This window comes from Ambystoma mexicanum, chromosome 2q, assembly GCF_040938575.1.
Source record: "Ambystoma mexicanum isolate Mex_15411 chromosome 2q, UKY_AmexF1_1, whole genome shotgun sequence".
Lineage (NCBI taxonomy): Eukaryota > Metazoa > Chordata > Amphibia > Caudata > Ambystomatidae > Ambystoma > Ambystoma mexicanum.
The window spans coordinates 554,743,927-554,758,374 of record NC_090924.1 but is presented as its reverse complement, the minus strand read 5'-3'; the positions used below and the strand labels follow the sequence as shown (position 1 = coordinate 554,758,374).

The following is a 14,448-nucleotide window of genomic DNA, read 5'->3' as shown; positions in this document are numbered from 1 at the left end:
ACAGACACTGAATCTTGAAGCTGAAATAACGGAGGAGGAACTGACGACAGTCATCTCTCAGCTTCAAAATGGGAGAACCCCAGGACCTAATGGCTTTCCAGTGGAAACATGGAAGAGGATTGGTACTGGAGAAGTGGCACCACATATGCTGAAAATGTTCCTACGTGCAAAGGAAAATGGCATCCTCCTGCTGGACCTAAGGACAGCCAATATAGTGGTAATACACAAGGAAGGTAAACCTCAAGATGCATGTAGTTCATACCGTCCAATCTCCCTCATAAACACTGAAGCCAAAATACTGGCAAAAATATTAGCCAATAGACTACAAACTGTGATATCCTCACTGATCCACCTGGACCAATGCGGCTTCATGCCACAAAGATCTACGCGAATGAATATTCATAGACTTCAATCCGCCATTGAGAGATCACCCACTCTACAGGACCTCTGGCGCTTCTCGCCGTTGATTTTGAGAAGGCTTTCGATTCGGTACACTGGGAAGCCCTGCTGCTTGTCATGGGCAGAATGGGATTTGGAGCTCAATTTATAAGTTGGGTCAAACTTCTATAAATTGCCCCGATGGCTGAAATCAGAGTCAATGGCTGGTCATCATGTACTATAACTCTTGGGAAAGGCACCGGACAGGGATGCCCCCTTTCTGCGATGTTATTCGCATTGGCGATCGAACCATTAGCGATAATGTTGAGAGAGTCCCCCGAGTGGAGGGGGTTCCGTTGGGCACAGAATTGGGAGTACAGGGTGTCCCTATACGCGGATGACCTCCTGATCTACCTAAGTAACCCAGTAATCTCCTGCCCCAATGTTATGAACATACTAAATTCCTATGGGGACTTTAGCGGATTAAGAGTGAACTACGACAAATCCCTGCTGTTTCTGATCAAGGGACTTGATACGGCAACCTTAGATAATTACCCATTTAAAACCAGAGGTGGGCAGTTTCGATACCTCGGGATACAAATCACGACGGACCTAACTCAGTACATAGAGAAGAACCTGCACCCAGTAAGAGACAGGTTTGTGAATGATGTGAGGCGCTGGATGACCCTCCTGCTCACCCTCCCGCTCAGCTGCCTTGTTCAAGATGCTAGCCCTCCCCCGTTTCTTATACATCCTGCAGAATGCACCACTATATATACCAAAGATAGAATTTCGCAAAATAGATGAGACACTTAGGAAGTTGCTGTGGGGGGGTGGGCATCCCCGAATTGCACTGAGAACCTTACAACGCTCAATATGGGAAGGAGGAATCTGACTTCCACATATACAAACATACTACTGCGCACCCCAAATGTCAGTAGTGAATGATATCCTGCATAACGACCCATTGTTACCGCACAATAGAGCTGATACCCGGATGGAGTATGGGACTACCCCAGTAGAGAGCCTCTATCAAAAGACAAGGCGACAAAGCACACCCACGATGGCTGCTCAGAGAACGCAGATCTGGATGGATGCACATAGACACCTGGGATGGGAAGGGAGGGTCACAATGAAACAACCTCTGTGGTGTAATAAACATCTCCCAGAACTTAAAGAAGTTCCCAAGTGGGCAGCCTGGGAAGAGGCGGGAATATTGACTGTAGAAGACATGGTAAGGGATGGAGAAATCAAGACATTCCAAGTCCTCAAAGATGAATTCGGCCTTCCAGACACAGAGCACTTCCACTACCGACAAATAAGACATGCACTCACTGCAAGCAACATAGACATCCCCAATATGCCAGAGTGCACCCCGATTGAAAGAAACAGTGATGGAGCGGATTGCTCACAAAACTACCTCCACGATGTACAATGCTATCAATTTGTTTGCCACAAAAGAGCTAACAGAACTGAAAGAGAAATGGAAAAGGGATGTGAGCCCAAAATTAACAGAGGACTGGACTGCTGCCCTCATGTACCCTAGGGAGTCCGCCATCTCGGCCAGAATCAGGCTGGTCCAGCCAAAGATTTTACACAGGGTTTACTATCCCAGAGAGGCCTTACACCAATGGGGGAGAGCGACAGACCCCAACTGTCTACGATGCCATCAATTGAGGGGAACCTTCTTCCATGTTCTATAGGAAAGTCCACAGATTCAAAACTTCCGGCAAAAATTCTGCGATAGACTGTCCACAGTGATTGGCCGCGTGATACCAAGGGACCCCAAACTCCTAATACTAGGAATGGACTCAGATATAGAGCTATCAAGGTACGAAAAACTTATGTTCGCAACAGCCACAGGCCTTGCAAAAAGAAATATAGCTCAATTGTGGGGCTCAGCTATATCACCACAATATGATAAATGGGTAATGGGCGTGGACATGTGTGTGCCAATGGAAACGAGAGTGTATACCGTAAGAGGGTGCCCGGAGAAAGCGGCCAAGATATGGCAACAATGGGAGGACAAATTAAGGTGGGCAAAGAGGACCCATACAGACACTAAATGCCATAGGGAGAACTGATACAAGCGATCAACATGATCACAAAGACTATTAGATGTAATGACTCTATAATATATGCTAAAGAGCCAGATGCCAGGAGGAAGTGTATACCTGTGTGTTTAAATGTAGCAATTAAGTGTTATTTAGTTTCTTGTGTTTTTGAATGTTTTGTTTATACCTGTAAACAATAAAATGTTTCATAAAAAAAAAAAATAGGGCTCTGTTTCTGTGAAAAACCTTAAGTTTTGCCAGGTACATCAACCTATATCTGTAGCCCGCCTCACGCAATCTCCTCTTAACCGCTCCATAATTTAGCCACCGTCTCTACACCAGGAGTGTATAGTCCGGGTATGCTGTGATGGGCGCGGAATGTCCTTTGTATTGTACCCCCTTTTCGGAAGTGCTCCAGGATTTTTTCCCCTATCCCGATAATTCAATATTTTGGCGATGATTGGTCTTGTGGGGGCTCCTGGCGGTGGCCTCCTAGTCTGGGCTCTGTGTGCTCTTTCGACCGCAAATCCTTGGGTAAGTGCCCCTCCCTTGATTTCTTGCAGCAACATGGAAATATAGTTCGTAGGGTCTGGTCCTGCCTCTCCTTCTGGAAGCCCCACAATTCGTATATTATTTCTTCGAGCGTGCGCTTCAGCTTCCTACGCCCTGTTTTCCAGGTTGCTCACTTGCTGCCGCAATGTGTGGACTTCTGAAGCGTTTGACATGCAGGCAGCTGTGTTTGATTTCACTTCTTTCTCCAGCTTGCTTGTGTGTTCCGCTGTTGTTCTTACGTCTTGTCTCAGTAAGTTAACATCCACTTGCACTGCGTCTATCTTAAATTCCAGTGACGTTTTGAGTTCAGTCATGGCTGCATCAAGCTTGGATTCCCATGCTGCTTTCAGGTCCGCAATCGCCTCCAGAATCTGCTGGTCGTGCCGTGCAGGCGCAGTGTCAGTTTGCACATTCCTCTCCCTATTGCTGGTCCCTTCCGTTGCCTGTGGCGTTTTTGTAAACTCCTACATTGTTGACTGCTTTCCTTTTGTCTTGGGTAGCCTGGATGCCATCACAGCGTCACCAGATATCCTTGTTCAAGGTGGCCGGGGTCAAACCGTCTGGCTTTCTCGCCTACACCAGCTTTCCCAATACTTGGGTCTTTCTGGGTCTACTTGAGGGCTGCTAGCTGCGCTCTGCGCAGAATGCGGTACATCTGCTGGTTACAAGTCCTCATTTAGTGTTGGTGTATCAATTATCTGATCATATCTGATATTTGAGTCATCTTCCTTCTATGTTTCTTTCCGGATACTGGGTCTATAACCTTGCCTCCTGGGCAAAAAGTTCAGCCCATGCGCCTCCTTACATCGGGGGCTAGCCCTCCTTGTCAGTGTTAGCTATTATCCCTTTCGTTTGTGACCAGCCTTATTGTTTCCGTATGTACTGGAGGTGCTGTTCTGTGAGGACTCGCAATTTCCTGTGACCGGGCTTTTGGTTCTCACTGTTCACATCTAATATGCTGCCCCTATTCCATCCGGCCCCATTGTCCACTGGTGTGAGTTTCCATCTCCTACTTACTTGGTGTTACGGCTGCCTGCTCTTCAGGTGCATGCACTACCACCTCGGGCCCCCGCGGAGCAGGCATGCGTTCTACTCCCTGGCAGTGTGTCAGCGGCAGTGCAGGGCAACCGTTTCACTCTGCGACGTCCACTCTCCTGGTTGTGCCGTGTAGCGCACATTCAACTATACCGACGTCTCCTTTCCGTGATCCGCTGCCGAGCCCCTTCATGTATTTTCCTTTTGTTGTAGGCTCCTTGGCAACCTTACTCGTTTCTGTTGACAGTCAGTGGGCTTGGCATTATTTCAGTCTCTAAATGTCCATTCCGCTCACCGCAAGCAGGGAAGCTGTCTGGTCCGTGATGGGACCCTGTGTTACTGCTGGCTCAGCAGAAATGATATGCCTCTGACGTGCTTACTGTGCTCATAATGAAAGCCCAATAGCTCGTATGGTGCGGATGGCCACCGACATGGCTCCTCTGCTTATGCGGCGCTCCGGACCACGTCTCATCCGCGTGTATAGTTTGGTTTCTTGTGCAGCATGTTTCAGGTGTTGGCGCCCACTGCGCCTCGGCAGTCAATTCCCCCGCTGATTACCTACTCTTCATGAAGGACGCCTCATTGCCCTTATTTTGATGTGCTGTGTGCACTCAGTTTAGCCGCTTCGCACACGCAAAGTTTTTCCGTCAGGGTCCTTTGTTCCGTTGAGCGGCCATTTTGCCTTGGCATTGTTCAGGATCCCATCACCGCTCTTTTGCAGATATCTTTTTTATACAGCGCGGTTCTGGCTCTAACGCAGTGCGCCGTATGCAGCCCACATTCAACCAGCTGCCGATCTGTTTGTGTGATGTATACAATGTTTCCATCCAGTGGGCATTCTCAGGATAATGTCGGATCCACAGGAGCTCCGGAGCGAACCAGCCTCTCACATGGCAACTTAGCCACGCCCCCAAGAAAAGGTGAAATTTATGAAGAAAGTGAATCAAAGTGGTCCTGCAACGGTTTAAGCAAAATCCATCACACAGTCGAAAGTCTTTGATTTTGGATACAAAGAGGAAAGCTTAGAAAGTGAGATTACAAGGTCTGAGCCCGACTGAGGGAGACCCGTGGTGAACGATAAACCTGAAAACTTGTGAATGCGAAAATCCTGAAGGAAAGGAACTTTGGCATTTGGTTTGTTAATCCAGGCACTCCGCAAATAAGAGACGTTTACTGGGAAAGAAACTTTGGCGCAGAAGGCCCGGATACTTATGTTTTCAACTGCATCCTCGTGGTAAAGAAACCAGAGTGTGCGCGAAGCTTGAGTGTGCAATTAGCTTCCCTTCCCCATATTTTCAGCACAGGACAAGGTGCTGTGCTGAAAACCTGGGGAAGGGAAGCTAATTGCTGAACTATTCTGACATCTTGTTTCTTGAACACTTTTTTTTGCATACATCATTTTCCCACACTATTTGTATTTGTATTTGTATTTAGAGGTAAGGATTAGCAATAGGTTTTTTAGTATAGGCCCTTTTATTTTGACAGACTCCACTAGGACTGCGTTATTATTATTTGATGGTCGTAGCTTGCTCCCATCCTTAGATTTAGGGTTAGATAGGTATTCAACCAACCCATTGAAGTTCAATTAACACCCTTAAATTGTGATCACTTGTGTCTGTCTTCACTGTTTGATACCATGGCTTCCTTACAGGAACCCAAGAGGAATTACACAGGGATCAAACTGTTATGGCGGGAAACAGGAGATGCAGAAGGCTTCTGTCTGAGTAAGGTGGTGCAACAGGCATGCAAAAGGACCCACACTAAGCTATTGCTAGGAGACCGCTACAACCCCGAGATACCTTGAGGGACGATGCGAAGGTGGCCGGGATAATACGGGACACAGGGGATGCAAAATGCATGCAGGGAGGGTGTCGGGTGCTGGGCAACATCTTCGAGACAGGGACATTAATGCCATTTGAGATGTGGGCTGAGAAGTTTCAGATGCAGAGGGGGCAGTTCCTAAATTATGCCTGGTTAACCAATATGCTTGCAGGTAAATGGCCAATGCCAGATGACACACCGATTCTGCACTCCCTTCTTACAATCAGAGATGACAGATAGGCAGTATCAAGCCCGAACAAGGCTTTACAGGATAGTAGGCCCCTAGCACAACTTCAGGCACAAAATAAGTGGGTGAGGGACCTGGAGATAACTTTAGAGGAAGCGGAGTGGGAGAACATTTGTACACATACTAGCAAGGTATACAGGAACGCGCGCTTTAAGTTAATCCAATTTAATTTCCTGCACAGAGTCGATCTAACCCCTCAAAAACTGCATATGTGTCTGGACCGCCCACACCATTGTCCCAAATGCAAAAAAGACTCAGCTAGCTACTGGAACATGTCTATTGGAAGGAGGTGGTGGCGAGAATGAACGCCCTAGTGGGAGGGCAGCTAGACTGTACCCCCAAGATGTGCCTAGTGGGGGTGGTACCCAGGGGGAAACGAGGAACCCAGAAAAAAAGATGGTCGCCTATTTAGTGTTATTGGTGAAACGTAGGTTGCAATAGCCTGGAAGAATGCACAGGGCCCTGGGTTGGAAAAATGATTGGCTGACGCCCTGCAATGGGTAGCTGCAGGACAGAGGATAGTGCAAGATGTGGGGAGGAGAGATGGGAGTGAGGATAAGGGACTTGCTTGGAGCATACGTCTGAATGATTTACACACCTCCTCCAAGATCTGCCTCCTTGAAACACAGTCGAATCAATACACTAGGGTGGGGAGGGCAAACCGTGCAAGTCGCTGTCCGCCAAGACATTGGAGGGGCACGAGCAAGGAAGAGACTTAACGAACATCTGGCAGAAGTTCAGCTCGACAGGAGTGGGGATGAGGGGGAAGATTGGGAAGGGTTGCTTATATATTTTTTTTTAATTGTATGATTAGTTTATTACAAAACCTTTTACAAAACCACGATCCCATTACTTCCCAAAATCACACACGAATTCTGTAAATTCAAGATTATTATTATTATTATTCTCCTTGACTCCAACCCTAGCTAAGTACATGGCAAAAGGTCAGAAGAGAATAATAATACTGGTCCACCGGATCCTAAACAGTTTACAGGCACTCCTCTTAGTCCTGCAGGTACCGTTGCAAGCGGACATGCCCACTACCGTTTATAGCAAATATTACTGCAGCTGTCCATTTGAGTTTAGACACTCTAATAAAGTCAATCATAGCCCTCTTAAAGCCATTGAACATCATTCGCCCGTCGATATAGATTCTGCATTTTTGATGAATTTAGCTAAATGCTTAGTTCTCACTTCCATTAGAGCCACACAAGTAGTCACAGGATATTGCAGGGTTTCTCGGGCCCCTACCTGTGCACAGAACCTGCACATTGTAGGGATGGTGTGGGCTTTTGATCTAGTTGCCAGAATCTCCATTGTTGGTGAAAGATTAAGTCTCACTCTCATCAGCTGGGTTCTGTATTCGGGATCCGGAAATCTCTTTTGGTAGTTCTGTGGCTGGCTGTATGGGTTTTCCTCTAGCCCCAACTGCTTATGGAGCTTGTAATTGTTTGCCTCTTCTCCAGTTGTGATCTAGTCTTTTTCCAAAAGTTTTCTTTTGGTTTTGTCTGGATTTGACAATAGCTCTTCCGGTGAAGTCTCCGTTGAAATTAGGAGTTTATGACACGTTGCTTCCCTGCTTAAACCAATGATGTTATCATATTTCATTATCTCTCCTTCTGATATTTGGAAACATTTGGTCGGGTTCGGAGTTATGTACTTACGAAGAGTTACTTGAGTACTAAGAGTACTTACGAGGCAAAGAGTTTTCCAGTCCACTGATGCCCCCAATGAAATTAAGCCCAGCTCTCGTCTCACAATTTGTATGGGTATTGATTTAACAGTCTGAGAACCTGCTTCCTGAATTTTCCTTCGAGCAGCGACCATAGTTGGGGAGGAGCATTTATCATTGTTTCCAGGCCATAAGTTAGTGTTGGGACTACCTTAGACTTATAGAAGTCAATTACTGGTTGCAGGGAGAAAGCACAGAATCTGTTTTTCAAAATTAAGGCTTCATTGGTGAACGCTTCTACTTTCCATGTAAAAGTGGCCCCATTTTCTTTCTCCGCTAAGTTTGCTGAGATTACCAAGACCAGGTATTTGAAGGATGAAACAACTTCAGTTTTTCTCCACCAATCTTCCAAGTGAAGGTTCTCTTTCCGTTGGTATTCATCTGGAGTTGCATCACCTTAGTTTTTCTCCCGGTTGATCGAGAGGTTGTTCAGCTAAGTATATGCTTCCAAGTGTCTTAATTGTCTCTGCAGTCCTAATGGAGTCCTGTCCATCAGGACCAAATCATCGGCATATAGCATATGGGTGATCTCTTGTCCCCCTATTTTTGGGAGGAAACTTTTACATCTGGTCAGGAATTCACAGAGGCCCGAAATATATAGGTTGTAGATGTAAGGCACAAGCGGACAGCCCAGTTTTACACCTTGTTCCGTTCGGATTTTGTCCGACAACAGCCCCTCCGCATTCAGCTTTATTCTGAACGATGTGTTCATATGCAGGACTTTTATTTGGGCTACCAGGTCTGGTGGGCACTTCCAATTTATCAATTTTCCCCAAAATCGTTGGCAGCTAATGCTGTCGAACGCCTTGGAAAAATCAATAAAGGCTAGGTAGCATTTCTTTTTGGATTTTATCATTTTGTTTTTCAGAAGTGCAAGGAGAAACAGCGGGTGTGACGTACCAGATCCTTTTGTGAATTCAAATTGAAAAGGATCTTGGTGACCCGAACCCTTAGCCTATTTTTTCAATCTCTGGAGGAGTAGTGTTGTGTAGAGCTTCCCCAGGACATCCAAGAGCGCTAATGGCCGGTAGTTCACTGGATCAGTACGGTCTTTGCTTTTATAGATTGGAACCACAGTTGCCTCCTTCCAGGACTCTGGGATGGTTCTTGTTTCCAGAATGGATTTCAAGATCAGATCCAGGACATCTGCCCATTCCTTCAGTTTGTCCTTTAGCATCATGATCGTAGGCCCATCTGGGCTAGGTGCTCATGAGGCTTTTGCTTGCATAATCAATGAGATTATGTCATCCCGGCTATATTCTAAACTCCCGAGAATCTGGCAGATCCTACAGGATAGTTCTGCCTCAGGTCGAGCGTATACAACTTCATAGAACCTTATCCAGTTTCTTTCTGAGACACTGTTTATCAGAGCTTGATTTTGAATCCCGGCTGCAGAATTTATAATTGCCCACATCTCCCTTGAATTGTTCTTTTTCATCAAGGCTTCCAGCATCAGCTGTGCGTCTTTTATAGTCATTTCCCATTTCTTTGATTTCAACCTATTTTTATAGGTTTTCTTCAATACGTTGACTTTTATAGTTGCTAATGTCAAGTCTTTCTCCTCTAGTAGTTTCAACAGTTGTTTTAAATTTAATTTTCTTTTTACTATTTCCAAATCATAAGCGTGTCTGTGGACTTGTGTGTACTGCATACTAGTCCTTGGTTTATGATGTGTCAAAAGCAGTGGTCTATAGTCAATGGCATTACAAAGGCTCTGTTGGACCCCATCTACTAGCTGATAGCGCAGGTTTCGGGAAAGAATGGTCACATCTTGTTTAACTAGCCTTAACCTAATCCCTCCGTTATCCACCTGTATTTTGGACTTGTATACATGTGGATGCGGTATTATGTCCTCGAACCAGTAGGCCCTAAGAATGTTATGATTGCTCTGAAGCGTGTAGATTACCTCCAGGGATTTAATTGCCCCAATCAGACTTCTGGAGACAAAGATGTAGTCAATAACAGAAGCCCGGTTTACAGAATGCCACGTAGGTTTGCAAGTCTTATCCTTTTCAAAAGCTCAATTGAGCATGTCACGGGATTTCATCAACCGAGCCCACAGCACACCTCTTTTGTTTTTCTGGCACACATAGTTTGTCAGCACTAGACCTCCCGCTGGCCGACCTGCTCCACAAACCAGGTTTAAATCGCTACAGAGAATAATAGAAACATTGGCAAGTTGTATGCTTCATCTATGAGCTTTGCTACATCCCGCAGCATTTGATCCTCGCCCCTTTTTTCGGGTTCCGTATGTATTGATCAGTACCTTCATTTGAGAGCATATAATAGCTGGTTGTTGTTTTAGTATTGTCATCTGTAAATATGGGCCATAATTAGTTGAGGTAAGTGGTTCGAAGGTTGACTCCTTTTTCACCAGCGTCAATAAACCTGCAGCAGGTCGGCTCCTCAGAGTTGTTATTGCCGGATTAATGAAGGAGACACATCCTTCCAGGACAGGGTTTATTGAGAGCCGCTTTCCCTGAAGGCAGATGTATTCTGCTGTATTCCAAGCGTGGTCAGCTTGTTTTGTCAGATGCGAATAATCCCTAGTGTTCCACGAGACTAAAGACCTAGCAGGGGGTCCGGTCATCCCTTTGACTGGTTGCTAGATTTTGTTTTCTCTTGAGGTTATGGCCTGGATACCCTGGTCCTCAAATGTCACTAGTCTTCGTTCCTGGTTATCCCCCATCGATTTGATTCTCAGAACCAGCTTTCCTAGCTCCTCCCTGACTGTCAGAGTGCCTAATCCAGGCCCTTTTAGAGGCCTTTCTGCCTTTGGTGTGGTTGATGGACTTCTTTGGGACCGATTTCCCTGATGGGATCTCGAGTCATACCTCTGAATATTTGCTTGGAAATGTCTACGGTTGTCCTCTTTGGAAACCGGCTCACTCAGGGTAGTTACATAAACGCCCAGAGAGAGCAGACTAGCTGAAGCATCTAGCAGTAGGTCCTTGATAATGTAGCAGAACCTCATCCGTCTGCTTCTCATTTGGGAACTCCACTATGCGTATACGTCATCTGGTACAATTTGTCTTAGATGAGGAATGCATTGGCAGAGTTTCATATAGTTGTGTCTGTTTAAAATACACTTTTGACCTTTGTCCAAGACTCTTTCCAGTCTTATGCAGCGATCCCAGGGTTGTGACTCTTCCTCCTGTTGGCGACCTGCTTTGCTTCTCCCTTTTTTTGATTTGATTTGCACTTGTAATGCGCCGGAGCCCAGAGGCATCACAGCGCAGAAGGAGTCAACAGTGAGAAGCGTCAAGGTGCAGATTATCTGAAGACAACAGTTTTAATTCCCTTCCTAAACTTCAAAAAAATCTGTTTCAGCATGTAAACGTTTCGGACGTCTGTTCCACAAGGAAGCAGCCTGAACTGAAAAAAACCTGCACATCCCTCGTACTCGCTTGCTCCTTGGAACTGTGCGACAAATCACGTCACTAGACCTAGTGAGCCTAGTCGGGTTGTGGATTTTAATATTTCTTTAAGATAGCATGGAGCTTTCCCGTAGAGACCTTTATGCACTATTGTCAGTGCCTTGAATTGAATGCATGCTTCCACTGCGAGCCAATGAAGATCCCTCTTGTGAGAGGAAATAGGGTCATGTCTGGGTATACTCATAACGATACATACCGCATTGTTGTGTACGACCTGAAGTAGTCTGAGGCTAATTTTGCTAGCCCCTAACATAAGGGCATTGCAATAGTCTAGTCGAGTCGTCACAAGCGCACGTACCAAGGTGGCAAAATTTGCTTCTGACACATGGTTTAACTAGCTTTAGGAGTCTTAAGGTATACTGCGGTTTGTTTGCTAAGCTTTCCGTGTTTGCATTTATGTTTAGCGATGACTCCAAAATCACTCCGAAGGTCCCGACTTTGTCCACAGTTTCAATGATGTGGCCTTCAACGCAAAAAACGGCAGATAAAGGGTCCAACTTAGATCTTGCCTGTGGTGTCCCAAAAAGCATCATCTCGGTTTTATTTGCGTTGAGACACATTCCATTATTAGCCATCCATTGTTGGATGGCTCTGTACACTTTATTAAGTCGGTCGGGATCCTCTATGTACTTACCGCTTAGTTCAAGGACGAGCTGGATGTCATCAGCATAATTGGTGAAATGAACACCCAGCTCATTCAGGAGATCACAAAGCGAGCGGCAGTATGCATTAAAGAGAGGGAGACGTACAGACATCCTGAGGGACACCCCATTTCAGACATTCCTCTGATGATCGTGCATTAGCCCATGCTACTTTAGACATCCAATCTGTCAGAAATTACCTGATCCAGGCCAAGGCATTGCCTGATACGCCCCCTATGTTCCCCAGCCTGTCTATTAGTTTGTAGCGGTAGACTAGGTAAAAGGCGGCTCATAATTCCAGTGACATCAGCAGGCCTACCTTGCCTTGATCCATGATTTGGAACATCTCTGACTTCATGTTCAGCGAGGCGCTCTCAGTGCCATAATTGGACCGAAAACCTGATTGCCTGTAATGGAGCGCTCCAGAGGTTTCTAGAAATTCTTGGAGTTCTAGTGTGGCCACTTTATCCAAAACCTTCAAGAAGAATGGGGCATTGGTAATAGGTCTAAAATTGGAGTAGTCCTTTTGGTCAAGGGCAGATCTTTTTAATAATGGGGTCAAGGATACCTTCTTCAAGGCTCCCGGTACAAAACCCTCCCTAAAGCTGGGGCCCAAAAATAAGGCGGATAATGAAAGGGAGAAATACAATTTTGTTTTCCAAAATTACTTTAAATGGGAGGATTTCTCCTGCACAGGTGGTGGGCTTCATGGTAGTGATTATTTTAGTTAATGCTTCCTCCGTTATACTCCTAAATTCAAACCCAGGGGAATTGAATCGGTTCATATTGACAGCAGGTGTGGAATGATTTGTACCGCCCATCCCACCCGACTGATCTCAATTTTCGTTTGTGCTGCTAGTATTTTGTCTGAAAAGGCTGCCTGAATATTTTCACAGTCAGCATTAGATTTTGGGTTTTGATCCCAACTCCTGACCGTCTGTTGAGGAGATAGTGATTTGAAGAAGCTGGCAGGCTTCAGGCAGTGGACTGTCAAGGGGCCTTGCCCCGTGGATTCCCCTGACTGTGAGCTTTGATCCTCAGTAGGAGTCCAGAAGTTACCTTTAGGGCCTCTCTAGTTAGAGTTGGGGGGTGGGTGTTCCAGTGCTGTCTGCAAGTTTCTTACCCACCACATAAGGCGGTGTTGCTCGCTCCCTTCTTTCAGCAAGAGTTCGGAAGGGCTGTTCGGCTCACATAGAGACTTCTGGTCTAATTGCGCTTCAATCATTTCTTCCATCTCCTCATCAGTGGTATATGAAGAGATATTCAATACGGATAGGCTCTCATCCTTGCCATTGATTTGTGGACATGAGGTCCGGTCGGCTGGATCAGGTTCGTGCCTCCCTCGGGGGGTCTACTTTATCATGTTCCTCGATCTGTATGACCTCTTTATCAGAGGTGGTTAAATCATTGGAGAGCTAATGGCGTTTCATTCTTTTTCTTTTGTTATTTGGCCTGGGTGGTAGGTTTACATCTGTTTCCCAGCCTCCCTGTGGTTCCCTTCTTCTCAGAGAGGCTGGTTTTTGTTTTGGTAAACAGCTGAAAATTAGTTGACCTTGCAGGAACAGGCGAACCCCTCCCATTCATCTGTTGTGGCTCGGAGCATGTTGGCAGCTGTGTATCAAAGAGCTCCTACTGGGGCAGAGTCCATGTCTCTTCCTGAGTCCTCTTAGATAGATTGCCTGTGCTCCACGGTTAGAACATTGGATGCCTGTAAAGGAATTTGAGGTTGCAAAATAACTGTCCAATCCTGTTCCCCCATTATTCGACTCCCATTGGGATGCGTGTCCCTGTTTCCAAGTAAGGGACAATTTAAGGTTGAAATCGGGTGTTGTTTAGCAGCCAAAGCATGAGCACATAGCTCTCTGTGGCTCCCGGACTGCCTGTCAAAATCCTGAGTTAATATCCTACTTTTGATGCGAAAACGCCGACCACAAGTGGGTAACTGACTGCAGAACGCTGGTGCTGCTTTCTAGGTGAATGAGGGACGGCATGCTGTCCCGGAATCCTGGGGATCGAACAAGCGTTCCTCGTCGGAAAAGCGGTCTGCAAATCAAAGAACGAAGGGCAACTGGACCCGATGCGACCATTGCTTTGGCAACACTCTGTTCCGGCAAATATCGCTAAGGTCAGACTAGAGGGGAGCCAGCCACCCTGCAGGACGGGACCGCAGCTGCAAGAGGAGAATAACAGTGCTGGAGCTTCAAAGCAATAACGTGAGGCGCCACTGACAAGGAGTTGTACTGAGGCTCCACAGAGGCAGTGCCAGGAAGATCTTCCGTAGCGAGGCTCAGCGCCTACTGGTCAGAGCTGGGGCCCTGCTTCTCCACAAAGAAGCCCTATACTGATTCAGCAAGGGGACGATCCAGTTGGACAGCCAAGTCAGGGGTCAGGATTACGTTGGCCAACTCTCCCTTTCCCCTGCTACCCAAGTTGGCGGAGGGCTCCCCCCACCCAGCTGAATTCTCCCCAAGATACTTGACTCTGCTAACAGTCCCACAGCACCCGCTCCTGCCTCCCTGGGGTCAAAACGGGGGCTTCACAAAATCCAAAA

The 14,448-nt window shown here is 46.4% G+C and overlaps 1 protein-coding gene across 1 annotated transcript in view; it reads right to left on the bottom strand.

The window, feature by feature from the left end:
* MINDY4 (MINDY lysine 48 deubiquitinase 4) overlaps nucleotides 1-14,448 on the bottom strand; it is a 1,976,984-nt gene that overhangs the window by 740,342 nt on the left and 1,222,194 nt on the right. The window lies entirely within an intron of this gene.